Source organism: Triticum urartu, chromosome 1 (assembly GCF_003073215.2).
Source record: "Triticum urartu cultivar G1812 chromosome 1, Tu2.1, whole genome shotgun sequence".
NCBI classification, from domain to species: domain Eukaryota; kingdom Viridiplantae; phylum Streptophyta; class Magnoliopsida; order Poales; family Poaceae; genus Triticum; species Triticum urartu.
The window spans coordinates 243231433-243244971 of record NC_053022.1 but is presented as its reverse complement, the minus strand read 5'-3'; positions in this window follow the sequence as shown (position 1 = coordinate 243244971).

Sequence of the window (13539 nt, the reverse complement as noted above, 5' to 3'; positions counted from 1 at the left end):
GTGTTATGAAACATGCTCGATGGCATGGCAGATAAACAAAGTTTCAGCTATCCTATTACATGAAGCTTCAAAGTGGCTCAAATAGTGCCATTGTTTTTCACAGTAGCCATGTAAACCGGCGACCGGATCAGGACTCTTCATCACGACGGTTTGACGGTTGCGGATCAGTTGGTGTAGGCACTTCTTCATCCCTCCCCAACCGCTAGAAATCAGCCGTTGACCAATCGATTCTGGTTAAAGCTTGGAACACTGCTTCCTCATGGATAAAATTAGAAGGGTTAATATCAGGGGCATAAGTGTGCTTACGAATCGGAGGCACAAGTTCTTCGACTTCATGGATCTCGGCCGGCTGTCTTCCCCCTTCTGCATCATAAAACGGTTGAAAATGGGACAAATCGGTGCCCTCAGCCAATTTGCTGGCCGCTGGCCGCATCTGCTTGGTCAGCCGCCGAAGATCATCATTGTCAAAGTTTGAACCGTCTTCTTTAACGCCTGGATATCCTTTAATGATATCCTCCGCTTCAAGGTCTGGAATCCAGGACTTAGCTCGAATAAGGGCGGTTAATGCTCCTGCTCTCGCAGCGGCTCTTTTCAACTCGACAATCCGCGCCGGTAGCATGCTCAGCTCTCAAGGGTCTCTTTAATCAACGTTGGCGCCGGTTTGTTATAAGCCGCCGTACTAATGGCTCGCTGAGATCTAGAGTATAGCTGCTCAACCAATGTATATGCCGCTTTGAGCTTCATCCGCATATCTGCACCAAGATGGGTGATCCGAGTTCCTGCCAAAGATTTTAACAACATTTTGGTCAGTTTTAAGATTCATTGACTGGTGCAACATACATAAGCAGATACTTACCAAATATAGCAGAGGTCATAGCGTTGATTTGGCGCTTCAAACCGGCTAGTTCTTCAACCACCGGTTTCAGGGCTTCCTCGGCATCTACAGCTCTTTTGGTCAAACCGGCTTTTTCGGTTTCCCATTCAGCACGATCTTGATTAAAGGATTCTTTCAATTTTTCCATTCCGGCCAGGGCCTATGTCAGCTCCTCTTTGGCTTTTGCAGCTTCGGCTTGCTGAGACTTAACATTTTCTTGCAACTCAGAGTTTTGGGCATCTTTGCTTCTCAGTTTAGCCTGCAACATTGAAGGTATATTCAACAAAACAACATATTTATGCACTAAGTATAAAGCATATAACAAGTTATCCACTTCATACTTGGGGGCTAATGCCTATTTGCTCTCAAATACTACCCTCTATGCAAGTCTCCAGAACAATGCAAGCATTATCCTTGACACTTGGGGGGCTAATGTATGTTTGTTCTAAACCGGCGGTGTGGATTAAAAACCGGATTAACTTGTCAAGTTAAACCGCCCTTTGGGGGCTATGCTGCAGAACGTTATCTAATTTTTCAAACATGAGTCTTATCTATGATTGAGGACACGCCTTGGCAAGGATCAATGATGGGATGCTTAAAGTGTTACAAAGACCCAGTTTATGATTGACAATCATAAAACGGCTCTTGGAGGCTACTTGGAATAGTATTTCAGCTATAAATCAATGGGCAAGGGAGAAGCATTTACCTCATATCGTTCTTTCATCAAATTCACCAAACCAGCTTCATAATCCCGGTTTGAGTGCAGACGGTACAAGAAGCCGGAATGAAGCTCATCAGCGTTAAGATGAGCATAGTTTGATAAGTCGCTGCTCCATTTACCTTTATCCCTGGCAATTTGCTCTTCTTTGGCACTATGCTGAGCCAAAATGACAAGATGACCAGGAGAGTTGTGGCCTGCTCCAGTAATAATAATGTCGTCACCTTGGCCTTCGGGATTTTTGGTGGATGATAATGAAATTTCAGTGTCTTTCATTGGATTAGCCCGGTTTGATTCTGCCGGTTCAGTATCAGGGGCGGCAGGCTCAGCATCTGTTGGTTCGTCAGTATGTTGGCTGTCAAGGGGCGGATCATCAAAAGTTGTTTCAGGATGGAGGCCTTCTGGTTCACCAGTCTGCTCTGGTTCACCTCTTGGTTCTTCTTCTTCGGCAACAGGGTTTTCTGGCGGATTGGTGACCCGAGCTTTCTTGCTGGGTCTGGCTTTGGCCCTGCAAACAGAATAAAAAAGGATTAATATCCTGTTCAAAAGATGTAGGGCGCATTGAAAGGAAAGGTTTTTCATAACTCACCCGACCACAGTTTTCAAAGGGGGGAGTTGAGTTGCTGTCGATTCACCAGAAGAGGAAGGAGGTGTCACCTGATAATTTGAATCGGACGGATTAAGAGGCTGTCTAAAATAACCTGCCTTGGGGTAAGAATGATCAGAAGTAGGAGAGACCTCAGATCGGCACTTCCGAACGGGAGTAGCAGGTAAACCGGTAGAGGTGACCTGTTGGCCACTGTGTCGGGTTGTCCGGCGAGCTTCATGCTGTTGAGTCTTCGAAATAAATGTTGGATCCAAGTGAGCAAGAGGATGAGAAAAGCTTACTTTCCGGATTGTTTGGCGAGTTTTTTGTGTTGGCATAGAGTCTGAACCGGAGGAAAGGTAATTACCTCTACGTCCTCAGCCTGACTAGCTTCTGCCTCCTCCTGAGGAAGATCATTGTTAACAAGATGCATAAAAAGAGAGCCAAGTGAGTCAAGTTCTACCTCAACTTTTGGGTCATCAGTGTCATCATTAAGTTCCATAGTAATCCGGTCAGCCGTTTTCCGCTTTGATGTCTGTTTTACGGCTTTGGTCTTCGGGCGGGTTGGTTTGACCACTTTATCTCCAGTTGGCTTTGCCGCTTTCTCTATGGATTTCCGTTTCCAGAAAGGGTCATCACCCTATACATATAAAGAAGAAGGGTTACAGCTTGTATAAGTCAAAGATATTAGAGATGAAGAGGAAGTGTAATGCTTACAGCAGGCGGTTTGTTCTTGGTGTAGAAGGGATTCAGACCGGTTTGACTACAGACCAGTTCTGATTCACTCAGAATTTTCTTTACCCCTTCAGTAACTTCTTCCTCAGATAATTGGATGTTGCAGTGGCGTTGAGGATCGTCAACTTCACCAGTATATTCGCACATTAAACCGGGACGCCGGCTTAGCGGCAAGATACTCCAGGATATCCAACAGCGCACAAAATCCACACTTGTTAAACCGTTTGCCATAAAGTCCCGGAGCTTGGTGATTTGAGGAGCGTATTTTGCCCTTTCTGAAGAGCTCAGGCGTTGTGGCATTGGGTGAGTATTGGATAATCTATGATCACAGAAGCCGGGGGGGATTTTCATCCTCGGGCGAAGTGTCTCTGCAATAGAACCATGTTTGGTTCCATTCCTTTGGGTGCCTATGATGTTTAGCATGAGGAAATTCCACTTCTTTCCACTTTTTAATCGAGACACCACCAAGCTCTATGTTCGGGCCATTCACAAACTCTGTGCGCCAGTTTAAGTGAAAGAAATCCCGGAACAATTCTACAGTTGGTTCTTCTTGTAAATAGACGTCACAAAAGACTTGGAAATTGCATAAGTTGGAGAATGAGTTGGGACCAATATCTTGTGGATGCAGTTGGAAGCTGGCAAGCACATTTCGATAAAATTTTGACCCTGGCGGTTTGAAACCACGGCCTATATGGTCAACAAAGATTACCACTTCGCCTTGTCTTGGGGTTGGAGGATTCTCAGTTCCTGGAACTCGCCATTTGATCTCAGTTTTCTTAGGCAGAGAGCCAATGCTAACCATCTCATTCAATTGAGCCTCAGTAACACGGGAACGAGCCCAGTTGCAGGCAGTGAATTGTTTGGCCATTGCAAAGCGAATAAACTGAAAATGAAAGGCTGGTTTACAAATTATGCATGATTATACACAAGAGACAAGGGAGTAAGAAACATACTGATATGATAAATGGTACAACCCGGAGACTAGTATAATGAGAAAGAAAGGTAATGCTAGCACAGGATTGATCAGACACTGTTAAACCGGAGCATAATTATGAAGGTAACATGCTCTTCCGGTTTATCAAAGGGCTAATGGCATAGACTATTTATACAATGATAAACCGCTTATATTGGTGCGAGGAGAAACGGATCTCACAGGAACATAGAAACTGATCTCACAGTGATGTATAAAACTTTCGGATCTAAAGATAAGACAGAAAAGCAAAAATAATTGGATCTTGAAGGGGTGCAGAGCTGAAGCAATTTTTTTACAGATTAGATCAGTTCTTTGCGCATAAGGATTTGTGATGACCATGGAAGGTAAGCTACGGCAAGAGATGCATCAAGCATGAAGTGTCCATCTATTAAAGGAAGAACAGGGAAGAATAGCACTGATGAACTTCGGAAGAACTGTGAAGAATGTCGAAACCCTAGAACAGATCTATGGTGAAAAAAGCAGAGAACTTACCGGAGCTGGTGAGGAAGCGGAAGGGCGCCGTAGTTTTCTGGTGCATTCAGGGCGATGCAGCGTCCAAGGTCGGAGTAGAGACGACGGTCAACGGTGGCGGCGGAGTTCCAGAGGCTGAGCGGCGCGAGGAAGACGACGCAAAGAGGCACGGGGGAAACGGTGAAAATGACCCCTCGGTCCTATTTATAAGGCGAAGTAAAAAATTGGCAAGTACGGGAATCGAGGAGCCCAAAAAATGGATAAGTTAATAAAGGTGTCGCCTCGATGACTGGATATATATTAAATGAAGGAAATCTCCGACATCAACGGATGTATGACGTCAGGACGGTTTATCGTAATTTTGAAGTATGACATCACGGTGGTTTACAAGATCAAAAAAGAAGATAAGAGAGAAGATTTTTTCTAAAGTGTGGAAGATTGACATGAACAAGTTCAAACCAATCTAGGGCCTAATGTTGGGGATATTACTACTGGAGGTAAACCGGCCTTATGTAGCCGGGTTGACTCTTTGAAGATTAGAAGCCCATGAAGATGTAAAGATGATGGCGCTTTACGGAGGGCCCAAAGGCGGGTTACAGTCTGTAAATGTAAACCGGCCTAGTCATGTAACTTGTATAGTAAGATAGAAAGAGAGAGCCCGAACCGGATACGTTTATAAACCGGCTTCGGGACTCTGTAGCCCGGCGGGCGTCAACCTATGTATATAAAGGGATGACCCGGCCGCGGTTTAGGGACAGACAACAACAACTCGAGAGCCAGACAAAGCGGATTCGCTCCCTGGCCTTCGAAACCCTAATTATACCAATCACAACTAGACGTAGGCTTTTACCTTCATCGAAGGGGCCGAACTAGTATAAACTCCCGTGTCCCCTTGTCCAATTTAACCCCTTTAAGCTAACCCGTTGTGATGGCTCCACGACTAAGTCCTTTCACGAGGACATCTGCCGTGACAAACCCACGACACTTACAGTCTTCCTTTCAAAAAAAAACTATCACAAAAGTCCTCGGACTACTATAATTACATGGTGGACTACTACTACTATTGGGGTGGTCTACTAGAAATATTCTTCGGTTGCAGACTCCATGATATCTGCTCCAGCTTCATCAACATAGTCATCATCGCTATCATGTGGATCCGAGTCGGTGTCGTCGATGATGATGTAGTCTTCAGGGCGAATCTCCTTGGGTTCTTCGTCTTCTTCTACTGGTGTTGGGCCTCCCATAAATATTCCGATCTTCATTGTAAGGTCGGCATTCTTATCCACTAGTACTTCGATTTCCTCTTCATAATCTTTACGTGTAGCCTTGTTTTCTTCCTCCAGTTCCTTGATTCTTGTTCTTTCCTTCTTCAGATCTACCATGTCTGCGCACATCTGATTCTCCTGACGTCGAATGTGCTGGTTTAACTCCTGGATAAAAGCTGCAATTGATCTATCCTTCCTGGTGTTGATCATCTCCCAGTGCTCATCTCGGCGCCCACAAATCTGGTAGATAGTATCCTTGAGATTATTGCGATAAACTTCTCCAATGCATCCCATGGCGATGTGAGCTGCCATGCTCTTTCCTAGACTCCAGGTTGGTGCATCAAAAGAAAACTCTATGGGCTTAGTGACAGGCATGAACGTCCTTCCTGGAACTTGAACTTGAATCATCCAGCGCTCTTCTTCAGGTAATGTGGCGTTGTAGGTTCTGGTGAAGCTTGGTACTCCTATGTTCAGGTATCTAGTGACTTCCTTCATGTGACGTCCAAAGGGTGTATCTTCATCCGGTTGCGTGAACTTGTTCCTTGCTTCCGCCATCCTAAAAGAGTAGAAAAGATGAGAGGTCAGAATGAGAAGAGTGAGTAGTGATCTAGGGCTTTAGCTTAGTGGTCGTGTCCTACAGTCAGTGTGTGCTCTGATACCATCTTGTAGCGACCAGACCTCAAACAGTCCAATCTTTGTGCTCAGGTGTCATCCCTGGATCAATAATGCTAACACCACACAGTACTTGAAGGATTTATAACAGAGTAGCAATCACACACTTATTACATCGAGAGTCTCAAAAGAGAACTTATTACAATAATAATGGGTTAACGCCATCTAATAACGATAACAGCGGAAGGCTTGGAAGATAAGTGAGTCCATCAACTCCAACGGCATCACTGAGTATAGAACCACGACCTAAAAGCACCTTACTCGTCGTCTGAAAAGTCTGCAAAACATGAACGTTGCAGCCCTAAACGGGTCAGCACATGGAATATGCTGGCAATGTAACACATAGAGAGCAATGAAAGAAAATAGGCTATACTATATGCATATTTGGCTGGTGGAAAGCTCTATGGTTACAGTTTTGCATAAAGCCAATTTTTCCCTACTGCAAAGGAATAAATTTTATTTAACTATCATGGTAGTTGTTAAACATTGAGAATGGTTGACAGCATTCTCAATCCCAATTAAGCATCATCATTAAGAACCAACAAATTAATTAGATTAACATGATGAGATTCACATGATAATCCAAGTACTAGATACTCAAGATGTCCATAACCGGGGACACGGCTAACCATGATTAGTTTATACACTCTGGAGAGGTTTGCGCACTTTTCCCCACAAGACTCGATCTCCTCCGTTGGTTTTCTCGCACTGCATGGTGTTTGAGAAACGAATGACCGAGACATAGTCTTTCAGAAGCGCTAGCACCTTACGATGGGTAGACCGTACCACCTACATCCCCTACATCTGCTAGTCTACCACCGTAAGAGTTCGCACGACTTAGTCAACTATGCTAGAGCCCATAGTAGCTTGTGGCTGCACACGGAAGTTTCTAGCATGAATAATCTCATGATCCCTTTGAGCCTGGGTGGCGGTCCGAAGAAAAACAGGCAATTGCTGGAATACCCAGGTGCCTCAATCCACCCAGATATGTATTTAAGTTGCCACCTTAGATAAACCATTAATTTAACAAACTCACATCTGTCATGGATTTCACTCACCCAAACCACGTCTACTGGCATAGCATGGCAAAATAAGCAAACGTGGAAGTAACTCCCAAGGGTTTGATAATAACAGGTAATAGGTACTACCTCATCTACTTCCCAAACCCACAATTAAATTAGATCCTAGTCAATGCAATGTGTGAGGATTGATCTAATGCAATAAAACTGGGTAGTAGGAAGGTATGATCAAAGTGTTACTTGCCTTGGTGATGATCCGCAAAACCTAGCGATTCGAAGTAGCAAGCGGCGCACTCCGGGTACTCTATCGCAAACAAACAAGCATACAATAAGTACTCAACTAATGCACAGGTAAAACTCGAATAAGAGATCTAACCAGAAAGTTCAACTTAAGAACTCCGGTTGGCAAAAAGAATCAAATCGAACGAAGCAACGAAAGACAAATGGCAAAAGAAACAGGCTTCGTTTACTATCTGAATCTAGGGAAATTTTTACAGAGGAAAAAACTTGTTTGAGTTGGTTAGACCGAAAGAGGGTTTCGATACGAAACTCCAGGCGCTTGAATCGCCTGATTACGACAAACGAGCGAAAAGTTAAACTAAAACGAACATCGGATCAGAAATCGTGATCAGAAAATCGCGGATTTAATCCGAGAAAAGAAAAACGATGAACAGGTTAACGAACGTTCGTTAACAGGAACTAAACGATGAACGCGTTCGTTAAAATGAATGGACGAGCAAACGCTCGCTAAATAAATAAACTGGAGAAACCCGATCTATTTAAATAAAACGGAAACTAGGGTTTTCAAAAAAACCGAAACGGCTTTTCTCAGAAAACCGAGGCGGCGGCTACCTCGGCTCGGGGCTCCGGCGAGGCTCCGGCGGGCGGCGGGTGGTGCGGGGTGGCGGGTGGCGGCTCCGACGCGACGGCGGGGCGGCAGGCGGCGCGGGCGGCGTGCGGCGGCGGGAGCAGGGAGGCAGGCGGGTGTGGGGCTGCAGGGGGTGGCGGCGGGGTTATAAAGGGGGGAAGGCGGCGACTTGGGGGAGGGGTCGGCCTCGGGAGGCGGGTCCTCCCCGGACTCGGGTGACGGCGGCGGTCGGGACTCCTGTCCCGACCCGGCGGGAGGCGGCGGCGGCTGGCTGGGCCGGCCTGCTCGGCTGGGCCCTTGGCCCAGTTGAGCGCGGGGTCTCTTTTTTTAAACAATTTCGCTGTGACTAAAAAAAATTCTAGAGAAATAAATAAAATTCTAAAAATGCCAAAACAAATTTTAACCGTCTAAATAAAATATTTAGAACAGGATGAACATTTTCTTAGCCCTAAATGCAATTTTTTGAAAACGTGCAATTTTTCCTAAATTAAAATAAAATAGCAAATAAAACCAAAATAAAATCTTATTTGATTTTTTATTAAATCCCCAATATTTCTATATTTTGGGAAAGTCATTTTATTCCCACTTTCATAATTTTTATAGTAGAAATCATTGAAGATAAAATAAATAAAATCAAATGATCCTATTTTCAAAATTTGAGAAAACTCAAATATGAAAATAACGAAATCCCCAACTCTCTACGAGGGTCCTTGAGTTGCGTGAAATTTCTAGGATCAACCAAATGCAATAAAATATGATATGCAATGATGATCTATTGTATAACATTCCAAATTGAAAATTTGGGATGTTACAAACCTACCCCCCTAAAGATGAGTCTCGCCCTCGAGATTCGGGTTGGCTAGAAAATAGGTGAGGGTGGTCCTTCAGCAGATCTTCCTCTCGTTCCTAGGTGGCTTCATCTTCTGTGTGGTTGCTCCACTGAACTTTGCAAAACTTAATAACCTTGCTGCGGGTGACTCGGCTGGCATATTCAAGAATCTTGACTGGTTTCTCCTCATAGGTCAAATCACTGTCCAACTGAATCGCTTCTAGCGGTACTATGTCTCTCAGCGGTATGTCAGCCATCTCGGCGTGGCACTTCTTCAACTGGGAAACGTGGAACACGTCATGAACTCCTGACAATCCTTTGGGCAATTCCAACTTGTAGGCTACTTCTCCCATACGCTCCAAAACTTTGTATGGTCCTACAAAACGTGGCGCTAACTTTCCCTTAACTCCAAAGCGCTTAACTCCTCGAAGTGGAGATACTCGAAGATAAACTCGGTCTCCGACTTCGTAAACTGTCTCCTTGCATTTTGAGTCTGCGTAGCTCTTCTGCCTGGACTGGGCTACCTTGAGCCTATCGCGAATCAATTTTACTTTCTGTTCAAACTCCTTAATCAGATCGGGTCCAAACAACTGGCAGTCTCCTACTTCATCCCACAACAACGGGGTACTGCACCTCCTTCCATACAGAGCTTCGAAAGGGGCCATCTTCAAACTGGATTGATAACTGTTGTTATAGGAGAACTCTGCGTATGGCAAATTCTCGTCCCAACTAGATCCGTAATCTAGCGCACAAGCTCTCAGCATATCCTCCAAAATCTGATTGACTCTCTCGGTTTGTCCATCTGTCTGCGGATGGAAAGTTTTACTGAATTCTAGCCTGGTACCCAAAGTTTCATGCAACTGATTCCAGAACTTTGAGGTAAACTGGGTTCCTCTATCTGATACAATGCTCCTTGGAACTCCATGCAGACATACGATTCTGGTCATGTATATCTTTGCCAACTTTGCACTGGTATAGGTAGTCTTCACTGGGATGAAATGAGCTACCTTTGTCAAACGGTCGACTACAACCCATATCGAGTCATAGCCTAAACGAGTTCTGGGCAATCCGGTGATAAAATCCATGCCTAACTTATCCCACTTCCATTCGGGTATCGGCAATGGTTGTAGCAATCCTGCTGGCTTCTGATGTTCCGCCTTTACTCTCTGACATACATCACAAACTGCTACATACTCCGCAATATCCTTCTTCATTCTGGTCCACCAGAAAATATCCTTCAAATCCAAATACATCTTGGTATTTCCTGGGTGAATCGAATATGGTGAATCATGGGCCTCTTACAGAATTAACTTCCTGATCTCCGAATCATTAGGCACATAAACACGGTCTTCAAACCATAAGGTATCATGCTCATCCTCACAAAATCCTTTAGCTTTTCCTTTTCTCATTTTCTCCTTAATAGAGGCAATCTCCTTGTCAGTCTTCTGGGCTTCTCTGATCTTATCCATCAACGTAGACTGGATATCCAATGCTGCTACATAGCCTCTCAGAACTATTTCCAAACATAGCTCACGAAGATTTTCGGCTAACTCCTTTGGTAAATCTCCTGTCATTAAGGTGTTGACATGACTTTTTCAGCTCAACGCGTCAGCTACTACGTTAGCCTTTCCAGAGTGATAATGCAATCTCATATCATAATCCTTGATGAGTTCCAACCATCTCCTTTGTCTGATATTCGACTCCTTCTACGTGAAAATGTACTTCAAACTCTTGTGGTCCGTGTACACCTCACAATGAATTCCAATGAAAAAATGTCTCCAAGTCTTCAATGCATGCACTACGGCTGCTAACTCCAAATCATGCGTAGCATTATTCAACTCATGAGGCTTGAGCTAGCGTGAGGCAAATGAGACAACTCTTCCTTCCTGCATAAGCACTGCTCCAAGTCCTCGACGTGAAGCGTCGCAATACACCTCATAATCCTTGGTATGATCTGGCAAAATCAACACTGGTGATGTAACCAAACGTTTCTTCAACTCCTGGAAACTAGCCTCACATTCCTCAGTCCATATGAACTTGGTATCCTTCTTCAGCAACTCCGTCATAGGTTTCGCAATCTTCGAGAAATTTTCAATGAGTCGCCGGTAGTATCCTGCAAGTCCAAGAAAACTCCGGATCTCTCCAACTGTTGTTGGCGCTTCCCAATTTGTCACAGTGTCAACCTTGGTGGGATCCACTGCTATACCTTCTCCAGATAATACGTGTCCGAGAAATCCAACTTCCTTCAACCAAAACTCACATTTGCTAAACTTGGCATATAATTGATGTTCTATGAGCTTACCAAGTACCAAACGCAAATGCTCCTTATGCTCCTCTTCATTCTTCAAGTAAACTAGGATATCATCAATGAACACTACGATGAACTTATCCAAAAACTCCATAAACACTTTGTTCATCATGTTCATAAAATATGCAGGTGCGTTAGTCAGACCAAATGACATAACGGTATACTCGTACAGCCCATACTTGGCGGTAAAAGCCGTTTTAGGAATATCTTGTTCTCGAATCTTCAACTGATGGTATCCTGATCGCAGGTCGATCTTGGAAAATACCTTAGCTCCTTGCAACCGATCAAACAGATCATTAATCATCGGTAGTGGTACTTGTTCTTGATGGTTACTTCATTCAATCCTCGATAATCAACGACCATCCTTAACAATCCATCCTTCTTCTCCACTAGAAGTACTGGTGATCCCCAAGGTGAAGAACTTGGGTGAATATAACCTTTATCTAGTAACTCCTTAAATTGCTTCTTAATCTCCACCAAATCTTTTGCGGGCATCCTATATGGTCTCTTAGATATTGGCCCTGTGCCTGGCAAAAGCTCAATCAAAAACTCAATATCTCTATCCGGTGGCATACCTGGCAACTCTTCTGGAGAAACATCAGGGAAATCCTTCACTACTGGTAATTCCTCTTGCAAAACTCCTGTTAGGCAATTTACTTGAGTCCTTTTTGGCACATGCCGGGATACATACTTGATCCTTCTTCCTTCTGGGGTGGTAAGAAAAATGGACTTACTGGCACATTCAATGTTCCCTTCATACTTAGATAACCAATCCATGCCTGATATCACATCCAATCCTTGAGATTCCAATACTATTAGGTCTGAGGGAAAAACATAGTTACCAATCCTTAATGGTAACTGATTACACCATAGACTAGCCATATACTCTACTCCAGGCGAGGTTACTAACATGGGTGACCTAAGGGCTTGGGTTGGCAGTTTGTACTTATCCACAAATCCCCTTGATATGTATGAATGCGATGCACCAGTATCAAAAATAACGAGTGTAGTAAATGACTTAACCAAAAACTTACCTATTACTGCATCGGGCTGCTCTTCAACCTCCTCCATGTTAACATGGTTCACCTGTCCCCTGTTGAAAGGGTTCGGCTTCTTCCCAGAGCTTCCATTGCCATTTCCATTCTGGGCTTCAGGACATTCATTGGCATAATGTCCGGTCTTCTGGCACTTAAAACAAGTGACTTGGCTTAGTTCTCTCTTGGCTGGGGTTGATGGGTTGGTGCGATTCTGGCCGTTACTTCCTCCATTCCCATTCCCATTCTTGGTGCCATTGTGATTGTGCGAGCTACCTCCTCCATGGGTATGCTGAAAATGTCCTCCCGGCCTAGGGGTAAATCGTGGCTTCTGCTGAGCTCTAGAATTGTACTTCCCTTGTCCATACTTCCTCTTGCGGTTCTCAAATTGCTGCTGCTTCCCTACAATCATAAGAGCAAGATCTACCAACTCCTGGTAGTTGTTGAAGGTGGCTACCATCAACTGCATGCTCAACTCATCATTCAGTCCTTCTAGAAACTTCTCCTGCTTAGCTGCATCCGTAGCAACGTCATCTGGGGCATAACGTGCTAGCTTACTAAAGTCCTCCACATACTGGCCAACTGTCCGTCCTCCTTGGCGCAAGTTGTGAAACTCTCGCTTCTTTAGGGCCATAGCTCCTGCTGAAACATGGGCAGTACGGAAAGCCTGCTGGAACTGGTCCCATGTGAAAGTGTCGACAGGGAAAGTGGCTGTGAAATTCTCCCACCATGATGCTGCGGGTCCGTCAAGCTGATGTGCGGCAAACTTCACCTTTTCCGCATCTGTGCATCCTATCATGGTCAACTCCCTTGCTGTCTTGCAGAGCCAATCATCTGCTACTATCGGCTCGGTGCTACTGGAAAACACCGGCGGATTCAGCCTAAGAAAACGGGCTAAGTGGTCAACAAGTGGTGGTGGTGGTGGTGGGTTGTTGTTGTTCCCCTGATTCTGATTCTAGACTAGCAACTGCATCAATGTGTTCTGCTGCTGGATCAACTGGGTGAGCTCCGGTGGGAAGGTAAATCCGGGGTCACGTCTCGGAGGCATCTGAGGGTTTAGAAAAGATGAGATTTAAGAGTAGAGAGGGGTCTAGAGAGAAAACACTACCCATATGCACCACATGAGGCAAAAGCAAACAATTCACTTCATTCAATCAAACAAAGGGCATACAATCGATCTAACTATC